The 26,036-nt window shown below is 35.3% G+C and overlaps 1 protein-coding gene across 2 annotated transcripts in view; it reads right to left on the reverse strand.

The window, feature by feature from the left end:
* Window positions 1-15,619, reverse strand: part of Dh44 (corticotropin-releasing diuretic hormone 44) — a 55,947-nt gene extending 40,328 nt beyond the window's left edge. For both annotated transcript variants that reach the window (XM_028303714.1, XM_028303717.1), the window contains exon 1: window positions 15,484-15,619. The gene's annotated coding sequence lies outside the window, so the exon portion shown is untranslated. The remainder of the gene's footprint in view (window positions 1-15,483) is intronic.
* Window positions 15,620-26,036: the final 10,417 nt, after the last annotated feature.

The following is a 26,036-nucleotide window of genomic DNA, read 5'->3' on the forward strand; positions in this document are numbered from 1 at the left end:
ACAGAATACCTTTAATTATTTGACACAAAGATAATATTTATGTATTGTAGTACCTACCTAGTTAGCTAGCGTTGACTCAAGATAAATGGTTTCCTATGTCTACATACGCAGATGTAGTTCATACTCATTGAAATAAATGTATAACCATCCTTTACGAAGTTACAGTCCTTAGTATTGTTATACTTTTTCACTTCCTTTTGACTTAAAAGAATCTTGGGTACAATAACAAGACAAACGAGATGACATGCCAGCTGCTTCTCAAAGGAATGATTTAGCTAGGGCATTTTTTTTTACATGGCGGCCTAGAGAATATTATATTGTGCTATTTAGACATACAAGAACCCTGTAACCGTTTCATCTCACCTAATAGATAGGTACTTCTTACGTTATTTGTTTTGATTGAATTTATTGGTTAGAATTTGTTGTCATACTTAGACCACATTAGGTTAGCTCTTTTCTAGCTTGGTTGTATTGACTATCCCCAAGAAATACAAGCTGTAATCTTTGTAAAATACATTTCTCTCTAGAAGCTTTAGGAAGATTAGGTTGTGCTCACTATCAATTTACGGTTCTGTCTGCCTCTACTGTCTATCTGTCAGCGGGCTGAATCTCTTAAACCAGTTGAAACATGTGGACAACAAAATAATAAAAAAAGAAAGACAAGCTTAACGCTATTTTGTTCATTTAAATAATGACAATAGGATTACTTGAGGAACTCGTTGTGTTTGGCCGTTTTAAAATTGTGTCCAAATTAACTACTCACAACTTCTGAAATTAATAAGAGTATCGTTAAACAGGAAAGTTTGAGGATTGTTCAACTTTTGCCCGACAAGTAGATTAGTGACTGACAAGGCTTTATCTCTTAACTTAATTGAAGTTAATTTGCTGTACCCGGGTTTAGTTACAAAGCTCGCTTTGGGCCAGGCCCGCGAAGGGGCCCTTATTTGCCCGGTTCACACAAAGGCGACGATGTCCTGTCGTTATATTCATAATGACCCAGTTTTCCGCCACTATACAGGGTGAAAGGAACAGGCAAAAACTTAAGCAATGAGTTAAGTATCCATAGCTAATGAATTTAAAAGTCCAGTCCAGGGATATTTCTGCGAAGAAAATATACGACTACTTATACCAGATTTCTAAACTCTCGTTTTGTTTTGCAAGTAAACTGTAAAAAAACGCAATAATATCATCGAATTAATAAACTTTACACCACTGAGAAAAACCGTTTATCTGTACCGTCAGCCTAAATAAAAAAACTTGCCAATATCATTTCTGAAAAAAAGGCTAATGTCGTGATCATAATAATTTAAATTTTTCCACAATATTATGTTACCATGTATAGGCGTGGAGATCAAATCCAACAAGTGGCATAGCAATTTTCTGCCTTACAGCCCGCATAAAGTTACGCTGAAAGTGTTGGAACCGTGAAAATGATGAGGAAATGCATAAGCCCGTACTGTAGCAGCCTTCGCAGCCAAGTATAAAAGAAAAAAGCATAAACTGAACGCGAGCCAAAAACCGTACTCGTAGAGAACTTGTCCAAATTGGATTGCTGTTTGCCACAATTTCAAACGAATAACATTCGTGCATATAATTTTATAGGTTCCCAAAGTCAATAAAATACTTGAAAGTAGGTATTACTAGGTTTAGCTAGTTTTATAAGGGTAGAAAAGTCACAAAATATTTACCAATTATCGTAAAGGTTGCCAAATCAAAATAATACTGAGTCGCGAAAACAAAACAACTGTTATATTTTTCCTTTATAATTAAACCTACATTTTTACGGATTCGTATTGTGTTTCAAAGACGCCAATGTCAAAGTGAGGCAACTCAAATCGACACAGAACGGTATCTCCGTAATATTTTAGTTTGTTTATTAAAAAATAAAGTCATTTTGAAATGTGTGTTTCAGAGTGAAGCAGAGGAACTGCCCCGGACAGAACCACCCACTTCTCGGGATGACAGCCAACAACTGTCCGTTATTGTTAGAAATAAAAACGTTCAAGACATCTTTACATAACCATATTTATAACGAATGGTTGGTAAATATCATTTAAAAGCTCTCCTGATAGAACATTCTCGTTAACCAAGGACAATTATATCATCCGGATTGTTGAAAACGACGTTATTTGTTTAACCTATTTACCTTATATTCTTCTTATTCTTTTTTATAAGACGGACAGATCAAAAAGTGTAAATACAAGCTGTTTATTCATAAATCCGTACTTATTTACAGACTTCAAAGAGTCATCATTAAAATCGTAAAAGAAATTAGGTAGAGAAATTCCATTTCTTTTGTAAATAATAAAGCAAGTAGGTACCTACATAACACGTGTGATAGTGATCACAGAGCTTGCGTTGACCATACTATACTTATACCAACAAAATAAAAATAACTTCTACCATAATTGTTTTTTAAGCTGACCTTTGCTGAGCTTTACTTATTTGAATGAGTCAATATCGTGAAAGGAATTTTCTATTTTCTTTTTGTAAATATTAAGTACCGTCGATGCCACAGTGTTTACCCTGATAATATGGCTTGTGTTTACCATAAGAAAGGAAAAAGACCTAAATAGCCGTATATCAATAAAGCGTTTAGTAATCATAGTTACTAACAACGGAAATCTATCTATAAGGGTCGCGGGTAGGGTTGCCAGGTCCAAAATCACAAAAGCCGGACTTTGTGTTTCATTTGTGCGGACATTTTAGCCCAAAAGCCGGACATGTGACGGGGGGGGGGGGGTTGCAATTAGTGTCAGCTCATGAGTGAGTACTATCATCATCGGTTGCTAACCAACATCCTGATGCATGCGCTTCATATGATTCTGTGGCTCGACTTTCGCCTGGCGTGGCAACCAAATAAAAAGCCTAACAAAAGCCGGACAGGCCGGACAAGGCAATATTTGGCCGGACAAGNAGTACTATCATCATCGGTTGCTAACCAACATCCTGATGCATGCGCTTCATATGATTCTGTGGCTCGACTTTCGCCTGGCGTGGCAACCAAATAAAAAGCCTAACAAAAGCCGGACAGGCCGGACAAGGCAATATTTGGCCGGACAAGACCCTAAAAAGCCAAACATGTCCGGCTAAAGCCGGACGCCTGGCAACCCTAGTCGCGGGGTGCTAGACTAAACCAATAGAACTGATTTATTGTGGGCAAGCAAACAGCAATAAATCAGCCGCGCCCGCCGTGCACCGCCTATGAGCTTTAAATAAAACTTGTAGTACTTCCATCAATCAGACGGATATAACCTTTACGAATTGCAAACTTTAAAAAGCTGTTACGCTTGTGTATACCCAAGCGTATAAGTGCCAGAATGATATGATGAGCGAGCTTGATACTCATGAATAAAGTAATAAAATATACATGAATGATAAAATTACGGGGTAAGCGCCAGGTTCGCAAAAACATACACGTCAAGTCAGATAACTATCCCAATATTATTAGTTTCTTTTAAAGGAGTCACGAAAGTCAGATTTTTATTCATATTTTTCCTTCAATCTTGTACAAAATGCTTTTGCATGCCGTAAGAGTCACTTGTGCCGTTTATGCGTGAAAAAGCAAGTAAAAAATGTACTTGCTTTCCACAACGAAATGTTTGCACCCTGTATAAGATTGTCGAATCTAATCTAAATCAATTACCGACTGCTCTCGATCGATAAGATTCATTAATTACGATTACTTTTATCCCTAGATTAAAGTAATTTACGAGTTAATATGTAAGTGCTGCGCAATGTGTATTTGTAAAATTGCATTCGGAAGTAAAATCTTACAATACTGTAAGCTAATATCGTAGACGACTACTAACTACTTCTATGTTCAACTTCACCTTCGTAGCAACTACGAAGCTACATAATATCAGCTGTCTACATTCGTAGCACTGTTGATATTTTGTAAACATTATTTTACCAATATGCACGACACTCGTATAGATAAGGACTGCTACGACTGTAGCACTGGCTGTAATGTATCGTACCGTCACGTCTGTAAAGTTTTTTACACTTTAAATTAATATTAAACTTTTTTAATAATGTATTAATGATATTATAAGTTTAAGGACAACATTTATCACTCAAATAAATAGAAACAATAGTGTATTAGATAAAATGACAGAAAGAGAAGAGAAATGTATTAAGTAGAGTCCTAATAATCAAAATTAATTAACTTTTTCATACTTAAAATCTGTAAAATTGAAGTTTAAGTTTTTACTAAAATACTGTGACCCATGAAAATATCAGATAAACCTCGATAAAAACCTACTTACTTTTGAAAATAGATACTCCATGACCATGATAGTATTAACCTACTTTTGGAAAATAAATATTTCGTGTAAGTGCACCGGACAGATTGCGGACAGATCCTAACCTCGTTGCCGTAATTTCATGAGCCCTGCAGCCTTTGCCGGACATCGTGCCCTCAATATTTGCTCTCACATAACTTTAAACTAACACAACATTATCTGTTAGCAAGTACTTGCGAAGTAGATAGGTAGGTACTCGATAGTTCTTAAATTAGGTATACAATTAATTTCTTACTGCCATATAAGCCAGCAGTGTAGCACAACTACACATTACTTATTTTAGTTCGTTGTAATGTGGATTAATAAAAGGTATGCGAAAACTCTATGCTTTATGTATAAAGTAATTCATTATGCTTATACTAATTCAATTTAGGCAATGTTATTGTGCTTACAGTTTAATTTTTTTTACAGTAGAGTACTACTTATTTAACTCTATAATGGATTTATAAGCGCTTTTAGACACTCAAATAGGTGCGATATGTTATGATTCCTTGCTATGCTTCTGATAAGGGTCTTCTCTAATAAGAATAAATTAGGTAATGAATTTAGTTTGTATTTCACTTCTGGAGAAACCGAAAAATAAATCTCCACAAATTATTTTGGTTTTTGCGTAAGTTTCCTCATTACTATTACCAGTATGACGTATTTTTAAGATATTTCTTAAACACCCAAGCAAAGTACCAGTACGTCAGTAGGTAACGCGTGCAATATGTGACGTCAGATTTATGAGCGCGTCTATCGGCAAGTAACAGCTGCGCTTATGCACGCGCTTTACGAGCCGGTTTAAACAGCACCCAATTACCAGGACGGCGACTGTACAGAAAAATAACCTATTTATTCAAATTCTATATAGCAAAACTTCTGAAAAATACAAGGGATAGTACCTATTGCAAAAAAGTGTCATAAAATGGGTTAAATACTCGTACCTGCCTCCTCAGGTACAGTACAGTTACACGCACATTGAACAGTTTCGAGTAGCGTTTAGTGAGGAAATGACATTTGAAACAGTGTAAACTTTATTAATGAATGTATAATCTCATAACAGTTTTTTTCTTCAGTTTTTGGGAAACTACACTGATAAACAATGACACAAAAATAGGACAGAAATCAGCAAAGTTTCCACAGTTAATGTAATACAGAATACTGACAAAAAACTATTATGTAGGTATTTTTATATTAATTTATATCATAGTTATCTTTTTAATATTTTTTCAAAATTTATTTCTGTTTATATTTTAGCAATGAAAAATTTCACGAGAGTGAAAATAAAACCAACTGCCATAGGATGGTATAAATTATTATCAAACACTTGAAGAATTTATGTAGGTGGACGTGGACCCTAATGACTTCCAATTGCTATAGAAAAATGAAGGAATACAAATTAAAAAGTTAATTAAAGTTTACTTAATTAATTGTAACCAAATTACTTTTAGATGACTTAAATTTCTTTTCGGTATGGAACGAGCCTGCCGTTATTAGACAAAAGTTAAATTCGTTACTAAGCCCCGACTGCACGCTTTGTAAAATAACTCCGGAGATGAAGGCAATTCTAGCAGTTTGTTCGTCAGATGCCATCAAGGAGGTAGTCAGGCCCGTGATGAAACCATGAACCCGAAAAAAGGCATTTAATATTTTCATGATACTATGTTATATTTATCTGAACACTGCGTCAGCTATGCGAACGAAACTAAACTAACTTAGCTTTTAGGTTGGTAGCACCAATGAATATTAACCGTAACTATAACGTTATTACGATAACCAGTGACATAGCCCGACGGATTAGCAAGCTGAAGTGACAATGGGCAGGGCACATAGTACGCAGAACTGACGGCCGATGGGGCAGCAAGGTTCTGGAATGGAGACCGCGTACCGGAAAACGCAGCGTGGGACGTCCACCTACAAGGTGGACCGACGACATCGTAAAGGTAGCAGGGAAGCGCTACCAATCGATCAACGTGGAAAGCATTGGGGGAGGCCTATGTTCAGTAGTGGACGTCCTATGGCTGAAATGATGATGATGATGATGATAACCAGTGTTTTAGGTATGGAGTTTGATAAAGACGTTTGTACACATACATACAGTTAAAATAAGATGGTACAACCCAGCCTTAGTCTGCAATACGCGCTTTTCTGATACAAAAATAATTGTTCCAACTATCACAGCAATTTGTCAACTTTAAGGAGTCTTTAATAGTCTTTAATCGTTCCCTATAACTAGGTACTGTAAAAACCAAGTTTTCCTAAGTCATACCTAGGTACGGAGAAACATACCTACCTACGCAAATGTATACCTTGCTATAGTTACACGAGTACAAATAGTGATAACTTCAACTCTTACATTAAGAGTCGAAACAAAATTTATCTAAAAACCTCAAATCTTTGTCTCCTGCCGATTCAATTCTTCAAACAATGCTGCCAAAGTTCCATCAAGCTTTTTCGCCAACAAGCACATTCGAATGAGCAAAGTTTAATTGCATGAAAGTTTAATCATGTCTCCACTTACCGCGAAAGTTGCCGATGAAAATATTAAACTTTTACATGCAACTTAACAACTCTTACCCAATGTAGCGCCTACACTGACAACTTGTTAAATTTTAAACGAGCGATGTTAAAAAGTTTACAAAAATTGTGGTGAAGACGAAAAGGGTAACTGTCAACCAGAGAGTGTACAGTCAAGTATGTAAGTAAGTACGTCAAATATCTAGTTCGGGACACCCAAAGTAGCCAAAAAGTTCGCAATACGTCAATTTACAATTTTATTGGAATAAGGTTGTATTAACTTTTTGGTAACTTTGGGTGTCACGATCTATTGATGCTGACTGTACAACGTGTGGGGATTGTATAAAAGTTACGTTACTCATTCATCGTTTCTTAGTCATAGTCGTCTACCTGCATACATATCCTCATAAACATTCTAGAAAATCTATTTTTATTAATGTAGGTATTTTGAAATCATTGATGATTCTAAACGACGAGTTACAGCGATCTGGAAAATACATGGCTAAGTATTTGAAAAGTTAACGAAATTCATGTCAGGATCCTCGCTTCTTGTTCTCAAGTAGGTAAGACCGAGGTAGCGTAAAGTATCAAGAAGTCTCAGGCCGTCCGCCGGCTATAATCCCGTGGTAAAAACGCCTTGAGCGTGCAACCCGATTAGTTGACTTCTTCAAATCGTCGCCATTTTTTTTTCATTGCAAGAACAGATACAATCAAGTATCTTGGTGTTGTTCTGGATCAGGCCCTTACCTTCCAACCTCACATCCAGGTCCTCACCTCTCGAATGCGTAAACTTATTTACATATTCAAAAGGCTTAAGCACGTCGCTAATATTAAAACAATAAAAATGGTGTATTACGCTCTCTGCCAATCCATTTTCGACTACTGCATCACCTCTTGGGGTGGTGCAGCTAAAACCCACCTTATTCAACTAGAGAGGGCTCAAAGGGCCATACTGAAGGTGAGTGCCGGACACCCCTATCGCTTCCCAACAACCGCCCTTTATAAAGAATGGAATATACTTACCGTCAGACAAACGTTTATATTGCAAACAGTGCTTAAAAAACACTCAGAACTTCAGTACGACCCAGATCTCAAGAAAGGAAAGCGAAGAAAGGGCACGGTCTGTTGCAGCCAACCACTGCACACCAAACACGCACAGCGATTCTACTGTTTTCTGGGCTCGTACCTTTATAACAAAACCAATAACGTGCTGTCCATATACCCTCTCACTAGAATGTCCTGCAAAGAAGCGGTATCAAACTGGCTTAAAAACAAAAATTATCTAGAAACTGAAAATCTCCTAAACCCACCACTTTAAATTTAAATAATGGAAAATTTGGTCTAGTCATTTTGAACCACATAAATTTTTTTTTTTTNAGATCACTTATCTTATTAATGTATTAATCAGGTCACTAATTGGAGGTGGGAGCTCTGGAGACCTGTAATACGGGTTTCTTCGGAAACCTATCTCAGGCTCCAGTCTCTCACACACAGTGTAGCATAATTAAGGATTAATTAATTAAATATAAATATTGTGTAACATCTTAAATGTAAATATCAATCAATGTAATTGATGTTATGTGTGTGAGAGATAAATAAAAATTTATTTATTTATTTATTTATTTATTATTATTTATTTTCTTTCCGAAGATTAAACTTTTCGCTAACAATTGTTGGTACGGTTGTACGCTTCGTTCCGATTGTTCGTTAAGAACAAACAAAGAACAAAACACTGACGATTTAGGAGTTGCGAACGCTTTCATGTTTGGCGTAGCTAAATAGGCGAACCTTTGAACATGTTTGCGAAAAGCCACGGCTCCATCGCGTTCAGAAAAAGTTTGAATTATTATATGTATGTTACGGTCAAAGTGATAAATGTGAAAATTATGAATAATCGCCGGTTATTATGAATAATTACCGCATGATTTGGTAAATGTGATTAATATGAGGTCATTTATGTGTGTATAAAACTAAATAGGCGGCTTAGGCCGCACCTTAACCTATTTTTCACTTTAAATCAAAACATTATGTTATAGGCATCATGGAAAAGTAATATTATGCAAAAAACATTCCAAACTCATTATGCCAAATTATACTAATATATGATATCAAAACGTTCAAAAGTTTGGCTGTACACGAGCACGTACACAAGATGTTGTTCTCTTTAATGAAATTTGTTAGTACTAAGGTTGAATTTTAAATAATCACTGTTAAATGTGATTAATTTATCACTTTCACCGCGACTGTCGGGAATTATTCATAATAACCGGTTATTATTAATAATTTTCAATTTATAACATTAACCGTAACATGTATATCATTGGGATATACAAGGGCCGATGTTTGAACCACTTAGCAGACGCCCACAGCTTTGTCCGCGTTAAATTAAAAACATCTTATCTTTATAAATTGAAGCATGTTACTTAGCTAAGTACTTTGATGTGAAAGTCGTTTAGTTGTCCTAAAAGACAGGCTGTTCATTTACTGATGTTTTCTCACGAAAAGCACAACATCATCTGCTTTAACACATTGCGGTAAACTCGTTACATTCCATTTAATTAATTCCATTTCGAATTTCTATAAAATTTTATTTCAAAATGTGTTCGCTCGTGTCTTTTATATGAAACTTCCGGCTTCCATTCACCCATACGAAAAGTTTTATTTTTAACATGTGCAAAATTTCGTAACGAGCATTCAGTATTAACGTATTTTGTTTATAAGTAGGACAAAATCATGCTTTGTTATTGAACAAGCTGCCTACTTAGAGTTATACCTAAATTAGGTACAACCTACTTATCAAGAAAGTAATGAAATAATAGATAGAACTGTTTCCTAGATATGTGTAACTAAACATTATTGCCAAAACCTCTAGGAGCATTTTTGTGCCCCAAGGCCCCCAACCAGATCACATCCATTAACTCTAAGTACAAATCAACTAATTAATGTCAAGCGTTAATAAGTGAATGAGCAACAAATGCAAGGCTTGCACTAATTATTCAGACCAGTTTTAAATGCCAGCCTTTGTTATGCTGGATCCCACTTGGCTGCTCGTACCGTACCTCCACAAACCTCAGCAGCTATTGTGTAGTAGGTATGTGTTTCACTCCACTCTTTATCATATAAACATGGGACAGAAACGCCCGCATTTCTAAGGTTCGTGTTAACATAGGCAACAATTCGACAACGGCAAACATTTTTATTTACAAACGTGTGTGAAAATACGGATTTGAAAAACTATTTTGCTATTAATGTTTTCTTTATTGTTTGTGACTAAACATTTTTTATTAATTGAACAAGAGCCTATACAAATATTTTATCATTTCATTATACCTACTCGTATTATATTATACCTGACTATACATATGTATACCCCGGTCACAGATACATAGGCTGTTTTATTAAATGCAACTTTGTTGAATTCAGGTTTTAAACGGGAATACTGAAGCATCTGTTATTCTAAAGAAGGTTGTTTTTTCCACGAAATAAATAATTATGATGTGCATCCCGTTTAAAAAGTTATGACTCTACCAAAATCTATTATAGAAAAAATAATGAACAAATCAATTATAAGTATTTTTATTGCTCAATAAAGCAATAAATAAATGTATCTAATAGAAAAATATTTATTTGAAACAGGTATATCATGGGAATATACTTTCTTTGATCAATTTGGAAGAGAATTCCTGGTGCCATTACAGTAAGATGACATGTTCTTCCTCCTGAATGTGAATATCGCAAAGTATTGACGTCGGTATTCCCACGATTATTCTTATTTTTTAATGTGCTCGAATGTTTAAAAAAACGTCATCTGTTGTTAAGTTAATGTTATGTAACATGACTCTTACTAAAGCGACCTCCCGTAACACGAAATATTTTGTCATTGCTGATAATGAGAAAAGCTCAGGTTGCAATTTGTATCCAGAATAAAAATATTACAACCAATAGCATATTAGAAAGAATTGACCCCATAGCTAACATACAATTTTGAGTCACTGATTCAATTTAATTGCATCAAAATCATATCTACATATCAAACAGAAACACATAACTTAAATAACTATTTCAATATAGCCAAATAAACATTATCACTTGACAATAACCAAAATTGAACTGATAATGGACGTTTTGAGCTGCGAGTACAATTTTAACTATTTGATAGCCTAACAGTATGTTCGTCACAGTCCATTTACTGTGGTTGGATTGAAAGAGAATATGAAACATTTTCAGTTGCTGATTTTGAGTTACGAAACTAGTTCCCGGTAAATATGTATGAAATACTAATCTGAATAAAGGAGAGGTGGGAATTGTACCGTTAATCTGAATCAATATGAAAATTGTCACGGTCCTGAGTGAATTTTGCAATTGTTTTAATCCTGGGAATATAAAGTGCTACAAAATAACCTTTTATTGACGAATCTAATACACGAGAATGGAGATAGTGTAAAATAGTTTCAGCAAATGAAGACTTGTCGTTATTTCAAAAACCTTTGTGCTTTCAGGTAACTGTAATTAGGGTGCAATGAGTTTATCTCAAGTGGTTGAAGTGGTTAGTGAGCTTTAGTTTGTAGAGACACTGTGTTTGTTTAATGAAAAGTTTTAAAGCTGCACATTTGAATGGAATAAAACTTTTTATTTCATGGCATTTAAGGTTGTCTTTTACATTGTGTATTTTTACTAATTTAATATAAAATAAGTGGTCAAAATTATTACTCAATTTAAATGATGTAAGTAAGTAACATACATAACTTTTAACGCTACCGCAATAACTGAAATTAATAGTGCTTTCCAAAAATTAAACTTCCGATTTTCCAGTCATAAAACTCTGCTTTTCATTATTTTTCCTTATTTTATATACTCATCGACAATAGATTCTAGTAGTCATTTTGGGTTCTCGACATTTTTTGGAAGAAGTACTTTAAATGCTTGCATTTAACATATTAATTAGCTTATTGATTAATTTCACGTTAATGTGTAAACCTAATTAGCAGATGGACGAGCGCATATTGAAATACACTATTTAGTGACCGATAATATTTAGAGGGATTATGGCGTGTTTATAATCCATAAAATGACATTCAATCTACGAGGGGCACCCATTACGGGCCACGGCATAACGCGGGATTAGGATGTGCTTCAAATTAATAAGTAATAGCATCGTAATGAAGTATTTACAATGTAGAATTCCATTAATAATAAAGTTTTCCTAACCATGAAGAAGGCAAGTTGGTTATAAAGGTTAGAGACTATAGGAATGAAGTATTTATTTGAGAACATAATTACTTGGACAAACATCTAGGTATTTAAAATAAGGTTCTCCGTGGAATGGCACAACTCTAAATCAATTTCATCAACAACCGTAAACCGTTTGTCTTTACAAAAACCAAATACACCCCCGTAAATTCTTTATTTGCTAGCACTTTCCGTCTAAAAGGGCCAATTCTCTTTACCTAATGTAAATAATGGGAAGAACCAACATTTTAAGATCTGACGGAAGGCTTTCATCGTCTTGAATAATACTAGCGTGGACATGACAAGCCCCTGAAACTTGTGTAAAGTGGGACAATTCCAATATTGTCACTAATTATGTACAGTCCTTGTTCGCTCAATTAATCAAGTTTTCAAGTAGCTTTTATTATAATTTGAAATTATATTATCTTTACCTGAAATGGCTTTTCAGCGTCTGTCTTTTTATTGCTTCTGTATTATAGAGGCTGGCATAAGAAGGTAATATTAGATATTCTTTTGTTCCCAGTATTAATGTAAGTAGTTCATTTGATAACTTCCAATTATTCTTTGTTGACCTTTTATTACACCCGCGGAACCGAAAAAGGCTCCCAGTTCTAAGTTGTTTTCAATTTAAAGTAAAACGAGGCCGAGTTGATATAACAATAGTTCCATTTTTAAAAAAAGAATGGATTTTTTTATAACGAGTTATAACAAGGAAAGTTGGTTCATTTTTATATGTCCCACGTTCGTAACGCTCTATTATGTAAACCGCAGGATAACGTGTCGTCGTACGACTTTTTGAAAGTCGTTTCGTTTTTATTTGCATGTAGGAAAAGCCAGTGAAATGTCATACAGACACGCAAATAGAGATTTGTTTGCGTACAGTGAACATTACAACTTTTAAAATGACGTAATCTGATATTTATGATATGCATGTAAGGATACCATTCACGAATATGATTCTGATATGTTTTTTTTATATAAGATAAAAACCAGTAATATAAAAATAGTAAAAATATCGATAAAAGTTTGAGATGCGACTCAACACTAAAAATTTTATGTATAATCGTAAGTAATCGTGGTAATCGTGACTAAAATGACTGTTTACTAACTGAATTCTTTTGTTTAGTTTTCTCATAAAATGATACGATGCTAAACTTTTAATTCTAATTCTAATAAGTGGCTATTTCTCATCGCCACGGTTCTCATCGTCACCTTCGTGGCGAATTTTATTTCTAACTTATTTCAACTTTTTGTAAACAAAAATTGTAGCGCTTGATGTGAAGATTGTATTCTCAGTAAATCAGTCAAATAGTGAGTCTCGTTTGGAAGCTTTAACGTTTTGAATTTTTTGATGCCACGAAAGTGATTCTGTACTTCACAGCAATAATTTTTTCAAACTTTACTACTGTAAATGACTCTTAAGTATTTATAAAACATATATTTTGTCTTATTTTCATAGATAAATAGCAATAACNCCATCTTACTTTAACTTCAACAAACGTCAAAATTCTGTCAAACTCCATACAAAAAGCACCGGTTACCGTTATAGCTACGGTCAAAGTTAGGTGGTGCAACTCAGCCTAAAACTAAGAAAGATTGAAGAAAAAGAAACATTTCGTTTTAAACCCTAACCGTATGACAATAAAGTGCACAATGGTATCTCGTATTGCAACCTAAGCCCTGATTGTCTCTTATTGGTCGTAGTAAAAATATAGTAAAATGCGTAACCAATTAGAGACGGGGTGAGCACGTGACCGGAGCGATGCGCTTACGCTAAAATTTCTACAAAGTGGTCAGGCGGAAGAGTCCCCGATAGTACAGTATGCGCAACATAGGCCTTGTACACAACAAAACAAATATTACGCTTATTAAACAAGTCTCTCTTTCCACACAAACTTTCATCCCTTAATTTTATTACTCCCTTTAGGATAACATTCTTAGAAACTTTAAATGTCATTTTTATTTCTGTCTAATTGATAAGTAAGTGAATATTGAGTTTGATTGGTAACTCTATATGTGTTTTAGAATGCTGTCTGTTTTCTTAACAATATAATAAATAAAAAGTAAAAAAACTAAAACCCAACTACGACAAAAAACGACGCTGAAAAAGCTCGATTACTGAACCATGCCTCTCAAAATAATTCTTATATTGATAGGATAGAGGCAATACAGAGGCGTTTTCTCAGGGTATTAACGTACAGACATGGATATAAGGGCAAACTACTTACCTATAGCGATCGACTGGATCATTTTAAACTGGTCAACCTCGAGACGCGTCGCAAAGCTCATGGAATATTCTGCTTATTCAAGATCCTCAATGGGTCGGTTTCTACAGCGACCTTGTCTCGAGTCCAAATTAAAATACCAAAACGTTCCCTTAGAGTCCCCCGAACATTCGAAGTGCCACTATGTACCAGTAACGCGTCCTCTCACAGCGCCATGCATAGAATCTGCCGAGACTTTAACAAGCTCACACCCGATATAGAGGAGGTGCCTGACATCTACAGCCTTACCCTAAACAAATTCAAAAAAGCTGTTAATGAATTGTTACTTAAATAATTCCTCTCTCATCTTTATTTCTTAGAGAATTATTGATTTAAATTTCATTATATTTATTAATAACTTGTTTCCATTATTAATTAACATTAAATAATTATTTTTATAATTTACGTATTATGTATAATTGTTGTTAACTCGAATAGCATTGTATGTTGTGTGCACTTTTTATTGGAGCTGCAACAAGTTTTACTGTATAGCCTGCTTTAAAAGCTTTGTATGTTATGGTTGTATCCCTGTTTTGTGCACCAAATAAAATAAATAAAATAAAAATAAAAATGAGAAGTACCCAAGTAATTTTAATACTAATAGAGTTTACCACGTTTAATGAGTTGGATTTAAAAGTTTAATAAAAACATAGGTACATGGACATCTTTTAATAAAATAAAAATATAACCACGATAACTATATTTCCTTGCCATATCTACTTAGTAGGTAACTTAATGCGAAAAAAGTTTATTATATTTTGGTTTTCGATGCAATGAAAACGTTGAAATTGTTTTTGAAACTTTTCCCGACGGACGAGTTGCCGGACCGTCGGCGAAAAATTTTCAGCGTTCTTTTGTCATATTTTAGGACAAAGTTTGCCTGAATATTTCAATTCGTTGAAGTTCATATTAAAAATTACCTTCTCTGATACAAATAATCTTTTTGCGAACCATTAAAATTTATATTTAACAGCTTTTTATTTGTTACAATCCTTTTTTTTATCGTACTGTAAAATTTGCTTGAGTAGTCCTTAAAAAAAGTTTTTTTAGGAATAATTTTGGGTATTTCTGACCGATTTTGTGCATTCCAGTCTTTATTTTTATGTTTTTTATTTTCAAATCGTATTTTTCATACAATGTAGTGTTATATATTTAAAATACTGAATATCTTAAAATCTTTAACTTACCTCGGGGTCAGCGGACAGTCGTTCGCGCCGCGAAACTTAACAAACTGAGAGTTCTACGCGCACTTTCCGGAACTTAGTCACAACTCACAGTGAGGAGTGCGTATGTGTGCGTGGTCGCCAAGTCCTGTGAGAACGTTTGGGCGCGCCAAAGTTGTGAGCCGCTGGGTTCGGCCCGCGTGCTTATATCTCGCAACTAGCTGCCGCCGCGCGCATGCGCGCCTGCCATTCATGTCACTCTCTCAATGACCACCCCCGCGAACGTCATCGTCATTTTCACCATCAATTTGACGGTTGACATTTTTTAAATTTCCATAAAGTTCATTAGGAGGCGGTCAATTCGGAAAGATGAATGGCAGCGCCAATTTGCTCTCCAAGGTTTCGGCCAATACATCAAGCGTGTCTAAAAATGATGTTTTGTTTTCATAATAACGTTACATCCTTGCTCATTTCTCATCTACATTCTTCCACTTACGAGTATATCTCCTCCCACTTCTAATAGCTTAATGGTTAACTTATCGAAAGTGCTATTAAGTCCGCACTTTGAATACCTAAGTATCTACATAGGTAGCTATTATTCATGTTTTAAGCTTTTCAAATAGGTTGTTGGCAAATATTATGTACGTAAGTTAAATTGTTCCCGAATTAGTTCCATAACAGTTTGATATCCGAAGTTTAATACATGCACATTAGAAACAGCGGGAGTGGGATGAAGTTCAAAAAGTTATCGAAATATGCATCGACGACTGATCGCTCTTAACTTTTTGAGATATGTGGGGCTTAAACTACTTGGGCAAGTTCCCTCTTTTCGCTCGTGTGTGTAAGCTTTGAGTATCGGGAAATTCGCGATTAACGTGATTTACGGGAGTTCTGCTTAGAACTTCGAGTTATCAAGACCCGCGATTTAGCGAACGTAGGTCAAGGGCACTGAGGCTTCAAGTATTAGGCAACTATAATACTGAGGCACTGAACAAAAGACAATCGAGTCTGTTGGAAACAAATCAATTTCTATGGTAATGAACAGTTTCGAATAAAGCTCTCCTACTCGGCGCTCACATGCGGTGATTACAGTTGTTAAAGAATAATCAAGTGAGACACATTGTAAAACGTGGGTACTCAAACTTTATACCCAGCTATAGAGCTACTCAAGCGGATGAAAGTATTCGTAGATAAACATTTAACTGTGTGCTTTTAATCCAGTATTTGAACTTAATGCTGAGCAATGAGCAGCTCGCTTTAAAGACGTTTGATAAAAACTAATAGGTAAGTAGGTACGTACATTTTCTATTTTCACTTAATGACTAACCTAAGTAAGTACTTTAAGATAAATAAGCACATGAGTTTCGTAAGTACCTAGACAAAAAGTTTCTTCATTGTCTTGTGCAGAATAATTAAGTGTTATGAACTAAGAAACTTATAGCCATTTCAATTAAGTATTCATGTTCTGTGGCTGAATCTAGTTTCAAAACAACAACAATTTCGTGTGATAACTTATGTTTATTTGCTTAGTTTTAATAAATTAATCTAGGACAGACCTGCTGTAGTTTTGTAGCCCATTTGGTCATGGCTGGGAGAAACTGTTATGCGATTACGATGAGGATTTGTTTGTTTGGATTTCCCTATAATGTCTGGCGCATACGACATCCTACTCGTATCTGTTTATCTGTACTTGTTGCATGTTAATAGAGTTCACGAGCTGTAGGAACCTTGAAAGGTCATTGTCAACGTTGATTAATCGATATTTCGGCTAGTCACGGAGAACATAAACACGGCATGCGTTACTCACGCGCTTGAAAAGTAAGCACCGATACACTTTGGCTTAAAAGCCTTTTCAGTATTGAAACGTGATCTAAAGTTTTATAATTTACAATCGATAGGTTTCCTCCATTTCTTAATGCATGAAATCATCGTTATCATTTCAGTCACCAGTCCACCCACGGTGGACCGATGACCTGATAAACCTAGTGGGAAGGCGCTGGATGCAGGCCGCTATCAACCGTGCGATGTGTAAGTCATTGGGGAGGCCTATGTTCAGCAGAGGACATCCTGTGGCTGAAATGATGATGATGATGATTTCAGTTACTAGACGTCCACTACTGAACATAGGCCTCCCCAAATGGTTTCTATATTGCCCGGTTAGTAGCGCCAATCAGCGCTTTCCTGCTGCCTTTATGAGGTCGTCGGTCCACCTTGTCGTTGGTGGACGCATGGTAGATGCATAAAATGCAATAAAACTACTAACGGGGAATCTCTTAGCCTACATGGAAAGAATGATCAAGGTGATGGGAAGCGAGCTTTACTGGAATACTCAATGACAGAAGAACTGGATAACATATCTTAGCTCCAACTACTTTACAACTACGGGTCAAAAAGTTCGTAGACAATAGTAGTCGGCCTTATTAGTTTGCAAGATTGTCAAAGTTTATTGACGCGGACTGTACTAATACAAGTAGGTACGCGTGCATAGTAGGTTAGTTAGCCACATGCTAACGAAAGACGAAAAGTGAACTGAAAATAATACAGTAATAAAAGTAACCAGGAAAATGATCATTTACACTCACAAAGTTTACGTTTCGTCAATATAAAACTTTCAATCCAGAATAAGTAGCTATTTTTATGCGGATGTAACCTTTCGTTTAGAATCATCAGACCGATCTTATATCTTATAATGCATTGTTGCCCTTCTGTGTACCACCCTGAAATTCTGAAAATACTTAGTTCATAAAAGGAATTGACTTATGGAAACAAAAATTCTAGAAAAAAAAATATGTCAAGGATTCAGAACCTGAAAAATAATGGAATGTGGAATAGTTTCCTAAGTTTTAAAAAGGTTAACTTCGCCTGTACCAAGCACCAAATAGTACCAAAACCAAAGTTATAATTTATTTCGTCAAGACGGTATGCAAACTAAGAAAAGCAGTATTTGTTTTAAATGTAAATGTGTAACTAAACTACTATCGCTACAGTTTACATTGTGTTCTTAAACGCTCTCTAATGGCTACTTGCATCGGTACAGCTGATCCGAAGCGCAGTATGTATGCTAATATCCGACTGACTGCTGACTATTGCAGCACTAAATAAATAAATAAACTTTTCCAACAATCAAACATTGCCAAGCCATAAACTAACTGTGCTTGTTTGTACTATGTGCACTAGATTAGGTACAATTAGGCGGTAATCACACTCCGCCGCGGAGCGCGTGATTTTCATATAAAAAATCAGACGCGTTGTCAGTGTGAAGTGCTGCGCGTGTTTTCTATACAAACTGAGGTACTTGCATACAATAATTAAAACTGTCGCCCCGCGCTCCGCGGCGGAGCGCGGCGCAGTGTGATAACCGCCTTAATTAGACATATTTAAAGTCACCCTGCTTTGAAATCAAATAAATTTATTTGATTTGATTTGATTTGATTTAAAATCGTTGGCATCCTTTTAAAAAGACTCAACAGTTCAGCCTCGATTTAAGGCTGAGTTGCATCAACTTACTTTAACCGTAACTATAACAATAACCCATATTTTTTGTATGGAGTTTCACAGATTTTTGACGTTTGTTAAAGTAAGATAGTGCAACTCAGCCTAAATGTTCGTGCTCATCACGCTAACATTTACCCGATTGGAGCTCATATATTTATTTTTAGTCTGGTAGAGTTCTAACAGTCATTCAAACTTCTGATAACGCATTTATGTGTAACACAGATATTATAATACTCTATAACATATTTTCTTTTGGAACTCGACGTCATTAAAACATTTATGTAATTGCACACGTATCTACGCGCCTCCGTGCGATGCCGCGAGTGTGCAAGATTCAATTAACAATGAATTCAACGCTTTATGCTAAGCGAGTTTTAGCTGTTTAGCCGCTCTATATTACACGCTCAAGAAGCTCGAAGCTTTATTACCGGTAGAACAAAATTTGATATGCAGCAACTAAGGTGAATTGTGCTAATTTTACATACAAATGTGTAAAATTTAAATAATACCCATTTCAAGAAGGTAGGTGCTATTCAGATAAGTAATATTATAAGGATGAAAACAAGTTTAATTTCGTTGCGAAAACAAACTTAAAGTTAGTTATTTGAACTTTTGGAATGAGTACTTAAAGAATCAAATTACAGTAAGTATCTAGTTATCCTTCTTATTTATTATTCATGTTTCAAAATTGTAGGTAGCAAAATTTAACTTATACTTATAAACAAAATGAGGATGGAGTCGGAGAGTGTAACCTAGTAGCTGTGGCTAGTATCTGCTTACTTTATAGCATTTTCAAACATAATTAAGTAGGTAAGTAAGACCAGTGGTAGATAATAAAATATCGTTAATATTATAAGAATGAGTATAAGAACGACACTCTTAATCCATATTTAAAATTAAAATGACTGCGAACGTGTGCCAGTTGAGGAGATATCCTACCTTCTAAATAACAAATAATCCAGATCCAGAAAAGTTACCTGTAAATAAGAGTAATATATGTACTTAATAAAAGCAATATTCAGCTTTAAATAAGACAATTCAAATATTCCCGAGCCTCAAAATTTCAAACGTAGAAGGTAGAAGCGTGGGTTTCAAATACTTACGAAACTTTTAGATTTTGACTGGCATTTGAGAGTTAAAGACCAAAACCGACGAGCTATTTTATTTCCAGTAATTTGTAACTAAATGAAGATCGTAAGTTAAAGGTACAAATGTTAATAAACATTGCTTGTTCGCTCTATACTATAGTGTTATCGTAATTAAAAATAACCATCATTTTGGATTTGGTGAGATACTCGTACCAATAAATAAATAATTACCAGCATTACTGAACACACTTTATTAAAAAAGTAAAGAAAGAAAATTGAATGGGTAAAATGAAGAGAATGTTTGTAGTATTGTAGAGATGATGATCAGATGAAACTTCAAACACCTATCTGTAGTAGACCGAATACGATAGTGACTGAGTTTCTTGCGCTGCTTCTTCTCAGCACTGACCCATTTATTGTTCCGAAGCAGTGGTAGGGTTATTACGGGACATGTAAAAGTTATTTTAACCGACTTAAAAAAGGAGGTTCTCAATTCGAGTGTATGTTTTAAAAGCCTACTTGCATAAATAAATTGAGTTATGAGTTATAGTTGCCGCAGAAGCTTACTAGTTTTTTCTCAAAATCAAAACATCAGCCTATATACTCTACATAGGTACTTAGTGCTCTTGTCCTAAAAATTTCATGTCCGATGAGAAGTCTTTACGACGCAAACAACGTAGTAATTAATGTTTTATTGGGCCTCGCCAGCCTGCTCATCAATATTAAACTGCCCTTCGATTTTCTTTATGTCATGATCACCCAGTGATTGCAATAAAAATCTGGGGAATTTTCCTTTGTATTTCCTTCAGCAGTTATAGGTATGTACGGTCTGTACCTACTTACGGCATATTTAGTGACAAATTGATGTTAAAAAGAGTAACTTGGGCTACGTTATCTAGAAAAAGAATTAGAATTCTGAGTGACAAAAATGTAGGTAGGCATAATTTACATGTAAACGAATTAAGAAGTACGTTCAAAAGCTAGTCAAATTACCTATTTTCAAACCTAAATACGAGGGAGAACACTTACCTTCTTGCTCTGGAATTCTGGATGGCAACAATGACTTCAAGCCTTCGGCCGTGACGCTGTTGATTGATCTGATGAAAAAGAACAAGAATTTGGGAGCTGCTTGCGGGCGTATTCACACACTTCATACCTACGCGTGGAAATTGCATATTTCAGTCAATCAAAGCCTCTCATTAATATCGAACTTCGTCTAGCGGCACCTCAAGCTACATTATTATCGCTTTAAATAGACAGTTTTCCCTAGAAAATATTGCCCTACAAAAGCCCTACCTAAGCTCTACACATTTTATGTTCCCACTATATAGTAGTTAGGGCAATTCAATTTGTGTATAGATTAATTTTACGAGTATCCAAGTTGTGTTACCAGTGCTTGTGCAAAATAAGTATATGAAAAAACAATTCACATATTATATTTTATGACAAAAACGTGAGAAAAGAACCACTAATATTATTACTAAAGAACTTCCTACACAGAGCATGTACTGAATACTTATAAATTCTAAGATCTTCCATCGATCGACTTATAGAGTAAAGTAAACTTTTGTTAAAAACGAGGAACGTATTGTGTTGAAGAAAGGTAGGTATTTGTACAATATTTATTTTTCAAACAAGTTACACAAGTATTTGAATAACCTATCCCCGTCCTCGTTCGTGGGAAACAATTTTTGCCCAAATTCTTACTGAGTTATTCTTGATAGTTAGTGGTAAGTAAGTAGGTATTGCTGTGTCATGAACATCAAAATCAGTTCTGACGTCTTTGCATGAAAGAGTAAGAAACATTGGCATCCATCCATCATCTCCAACGATATACCTAATCAACATCAATTCTCAAAAAATCCTGAAATTTTTCCTATCATCACTATAATGAAAACTGCTTGACCTTTTATGTGAGTAGCTAACAATTTTTGTTTTAGGGTTAAGAATCCAATCAATCCGAGGATTTTCTTCAGCAAATCTCTGAATCCTGGAATTATAAATTAGTCCCAGGATCCGATACTCATATGGGTAAAGGACCATTGGAAAAATACGGGATTTTCACTGGGTTAAGCGTAGAGTTTAAAAAATATAGCCATATTTTGGTAGAGACAAGCAAGTTCGTCTTGTTAACCGACTTCAACAAAAGAAGAATTCGGTCGGTAGGTATTTACAAAACAAAAAGTATTTAGGTATGTATATCCGTTGTATAGTACTAGCCCATAGTACAAGCTTTACTTAGTTTGGGACTAGAGGCGCAGTGTAGTGTCTAGTACTTAAAAATGTCCAAGGATATTTATTTATTTGGTCTTGAAACTAGGATATCTTGTCTTAGTAAGTACATAATTAGAAACTCTCTCTAAATACGCTGGCCACGCAGGCTGGGGGATTATTTTGTCCCTCGGTGGTCTCTTAGAACATGCACGGGAAGAGTGAGAGCAGGCAGGGCCGCGCCGACCGCCGGCAGCGCCTGTGTGCGGAACCTATGAAGCGCCTCTTTTCTAATGAATCGTCATAAAAAAACGAATTTAAATTTTTAACGAATATTTTAATTGTTAACTTTGACTAAAATAAATGTTCTTCAGTTTTACAGTACTTAGATATTATTATTATCATAAGTGTATTAAAACTGGAAACCACTTAGGAATTAGGATACTAAATAGGTAAATCCCGTTCGTTCTGCTTGCCAATTACTACGNGATAGTACCTACCTACTTACTTATCGATACTCCATTTAAAAAAAAAAGGTGGCAGTAGCGGTGCGGCGCCCCTATTGTCTTGGCGCCTGTGGGCGCCGCACACATCGCACACAGGGGCGGCGCGGCCCTGAGAGCAGGATTGGGGTCCTATACTTCTCCGCCAGAACCACACGTCCTTATTTCTATGTGTATACCATTAGGTATAAACTACTAATTTCGATAAAGGTGCGACTTCTACGTAATACAATGTGTGTAATATTAATTTACCTACTTAGATAAATTACAAAATCGCACGTGCCGATCATTTCTTCCAAGTTTTGATATAAATCGGTTACAAAGTTGATCATCCTCACGATCTAGGTTTTATTTGCGTTACGCCCTCTTGCTGGATTAAGATAATCCTGCGATTTATCTTACCTTCAAGTTAAGTAAGAAGATTTGCAAATTTTCTTTAAGGCTACGTTTACCTAATAATCCATAATGCCGTCGGACCACTTGAAAATTACGAAAATGTCGTAGATTTTAGTATTTTTCATCAAATACCTAGGTTATGCCTATTGTAAAAAATTTAAGTAGGATATGTTAAGATAAGTTAAAGCTAGATTAAGCATTTTGCAAAGTTAATGCTCAAAACTAAAGTTTTATCATAGAGCTTTTAAATTTTTCATAAACACTCAAAAGCAATATCCTGCATACATATTGACACCACTGTCAAATAGCATTAAATGTCCAAATGTCATTGTAGATCTTGCAATAAAACAATTTCCAAAAATAAAAACAATAAACCAAAATTCAATGCAGTAAGCAAGATATAAAATCATTGAACACAGTGTAAACTTTATTAGTAAGTATCTAATTGATATTACCAGTGACCAGTGACACACCCCCGGCTTGCACGGGTGCTATGTTTCTAACATATTACCATCCTCTAGGCTTCCTCTTTCACACGATCTAAAAGTATTGCTGAAAACTACATTAAAACCCGTTGCGTACCTACTTAGTTTAAAAGATCCATGCGCTTAGACAGCAACGGAGCGACTTTGTTTTATTTGGTTTTATTCTGTAAAGATGGAGCTAGGTATAGGTATATGTAAAGGTAGTGCAGACCGAATTTTTGTATTTATTCCTGTAATAGTATGTAACCAATACATTAAATTATTTAGCTAGTTAGCTTATATCTAGTCATTTGATATTCAAATGTAAGAAAAAGAAACTTATCACAAATCCTAAAATAGCCTAAATTCTGAAGCAGATTTTGTATGCTAATTCTGGTTAGCCTGTTCGTTATACCTCGTTTACGGAATCTCGCGCCCAAAAATTACGTGATTTCACTTCTTATTCTTTTTACATCGCCCGTTGTTGGAGATAAGTCCATCCTAAAGAGGCTCCATTTTCTTCCTTTCAGCGGCATTTTTCATTTGTATAGGGTAATTCATACCTACGCAATACCTGGGATGTTAATTTCATTAATGTAGTCTGGTATAATACCAAGATATTTTTATAAATGTACCTACTAGCATCTGCACGTTACTTAGCTCGTTTTCTTAGAATGCGCTTTTATTGCACATCAGGCGATCGAAACCATGATCCTGAAGTCTTGACTCTATTCTAAAACATTATTTATTCCTTATCAAAGCAATAACTGTAATTTTTTATATCCCTATTCCTACAAGCTTTCATAACATTTTCACCCTTTCATAGGTAATAAGTAGCCTGTGTCCATCTCCAAGATACAATCTAAGTATCTCTACGCCAAAATTCAACAAAATAAGTTCAGCAGCTTGAGAGTTAAACGTAGGGAACGATCAGCCAGTGTTATATAGTACTTATTTACTTTGCAAATAGACATTTTATAGGATTTATTCGATCATTACATAATGGCAAGGTTTTTTTTCAACAAAGAATTGCAGTGGCACGTTAATGTGGGAGTTATACGTCCCATCCATGCAGCTCTTATGCTCCACCACATAATACCAAACCAACGCACGTCACATTACCTACGTGTTGTCAATAGATCCTTTTTCATAAAAAAAACCTCGTGTATGTCTCTTTTTCATATGTTTTATATTGCGTGTCCATTGAGCGCTGACTAAACACGCCACCTATTCGGTAGTCAATTTACCACATTGTTTATTGGGCCGTCGAAAATTATAATAACCCATTAAAAGCTCGTCACATGCGCGATTGGATGTCACGCGTTGGCACCGTTGTGATTTTCCACAGAGTTGTTGCTGGTTCCGTGGCTAGGACTGCCAACTTACCTTCCAAACTACGGAATTTCCGAACGAAATATCTAAGTAATTAGGTAATCCTAGGCATTCTAGCTCTAGCATCAACTAAAGCAGACGCTCAACAAGACGCTCAACAATGCTCTAGATTTGCTGGTGGGATAAGCTGCGCTGTAACTATTTTACATTTACCTTGTTGTATTACATACCTTGTTTAGGTGAATAAATACCTAAATATTTTAATCTTAATCAAGTATTTCAAGCGCTCTACATTATCTACACATATTGAGCCGATCTGCCGCCCGCCCGTCACCATGTCGGAGATAATTTGAAACAACATTATTTCAAATGAGACTTTTTCTGTGTTGTGTGTGTTTCATTATGTACAAGTAATGTAAGTAGCCTATTTCCATATTACCAATTGCCATTACAGTTGAGTAAGGCGTGAAAAGGTTTTTTCTGCGAATCAAAATACTCCTCTATTTTACCACTTTTCACCGCACGTTAAAAATACTTATAATATCAAGGGTTATTCCGATTAAACTATAGGAAGGGTGTGTGCTAGGCGCATGATGACAATGAATTTGTTTATAATTTAATGCCTTACGCCTGCCGCTTATCTAACTTATTAAAATATAAATTTTATATATTTTCCCCTTGAACATTCGGGGCATTCCTAATTTTGTAATTTCTAGTTTGGTTAGCTTAGTTGTCGCACTAAAAGTTTCCGCACCAAAAACTCTGTTGAGTATGGCGCTCACAATAATTAAAATGTTAATTGTGTGCGCGATTCACGTCATAAATCTTCAGGGCATTGAAGCAGTGTAACACGCCATGGCATGTGGGATAGAACCACCCACACTTTCCCATCTATTTTCCATCTGATCGTTAACATTTTTACTCAGTACATTATCTAATGCTGGACAGACATATCACTTCTGTGAATAATTAAATATAAGTAGGTACTTACCCTAACTTTGTGTACTAAATACCCATAATTATCACTGATCAATTAAAAAGCCTTCTGAGAACTGTCAATAACAGGATCCTCCATTTAGCAGAAGAAA

The sequence above is a fragment of the Ostrinia furnacalis genome, unplaced genomic scaffold (assembly GCF_004193835.3).
Source record: "Ostrinia furnacalis isolate ACB-3 unplaced genomic scaffold, ASM419383v2 OfSCF1268, whole genome shotgun sequence".
NCBI lineage: Eukaryota > Metazoa > Arthropoda > Insecta > Lepidoptera > Crambidae > Ostrinia > Ostrinia furnacalis.